Below are 1,573 nucleotides of genomic sequence, written 5' to 3'. Positions count from 1 at the left end.
AAATATAGATTACCAATAAAAATAAATTTGCTTATCAAAATGAAGACATATTAACTATATTAATTTCCTACATAAATATTTCTATTAGTGACAGAAATATCATAATAAAACATGAAGGATCTTGTTTATGGATTCAATTTAAGAAGAGCAAAAAGAATGATTGTTGCATCTTTAGTCCATTTGCCCATAACCAATAGGCCAATAGTGTGTAAGAACAGAAATTACCAGCAAGGAAGGTTTTGAAGAATATAGGAATCCATTTCAAATAAGAATAAAGGCAAACGCCACTGTCACAAAAGATAAAGACCTTTGAGTGTATTTGGGAGAGAAAACTGCAGTTTTACCTTCCGAAGGAAATTGTATCCTAGTCTAAGAGGCACTAAGTTACCAGTCTTCAGAACATATATGTTACTATGAACTTTGGGGGTAAAAAATGTCTATGTGGAAAACAAAAAGGGTAATGTAATTATCTTCTATATTCATTTTCAGAAAAAATACAGTACATTTTCACATTGTCACTTTGTGTTTTGTAACATTATTCAATTTTATAATGGAAAGAACAAGAAACAATGTAATCCTTTCATTTTCAATAAGAAGAAACTATGTAAATTCATGCAATTAGTTGGAAGAATACTGAAGGACAAGGGGAATGAAGCAGAAAATAACAGGTCAAGTTTTATGAGCCAGACTCCAGAGAGCTCACTGTTAACAGACAGTCTATTATACCTATCTGCAGTACTTTGGAAGATACTTCAAGAAGTAAACATTGTGGAAAAAAAAAGAATAAAAATTATTGTGAATAAAAACAAGATTTAATATGCTCAAATTAGATCCTAAGTAGACCATGTTTTACATTCACTGACAATAATTAAGTAGAAGCATTAGATTACATCAGTTTAAAGCAGCAAAATTAAAAACAGTGTGGTATTAAACTTTAAATCGACAGAAAAATAGAACTTAACAAGGAACATAGATGTCACTTCAACTGTGTACATTCCATTGATTTCTAACAAATGTGCTAAGATCAATCAGTACAAACATAATTTTCTGAGAAAAGTAAGCATCTACTTAGGCAAAAATAAAGAAGCAAACCAACCAAACAACCAACCAACCAAACAAACAAACAAACAAAACCTAGGTCCAGATAACTCATAAGTTAAAAACATAAATATAGATGATCATATTTAACTATAATGTTATGTTGGGGAAAAAATGTAGAAAATAGTTTAGGATACTGAACTGGTAAAAGCATTTTTGTGTATGTTCCCAAACAAAGTAAGTATTTCAAAATAGTCAAATTTAATGATAACAAACAAAATTCTTTGTCCTTAGTAAAAGAAACAGTTATAAAATTAACCTTCTGAGAAGTTACAACTATATTTTGAACTACAACCTTCTGAAGAGAAGCTCAAACAATGCAATGCCAAAACCCATATAATCTAAGTTACCTAATAAAAACCAAGTAACCAGAAATTTCTCAGAAGAATAAAAAAAATGACCAGCACATACATGAAGAAAAATGCTAAACATCACTCATTCCCAGAGCAACACAAATAAAATATTGAGACACTGC

This window comes from Meriones unguiculatus, chromosome 9 (assembly GCF_030254825.1).
Source record: "Meriones unguiculatus strain TT.TT164.6M chromosome 9, Bangor_MerUng_6.1, whole genome shotgun sequence".
Lineage (NCBI taxonomy): Eukaryota > Metazoa > Chordata > Mammalia > Rodentia > Muridae > Meriones > Meriones unguiculatus.
Note: the sequence above shows the minus strand (reverse complement) of the source record.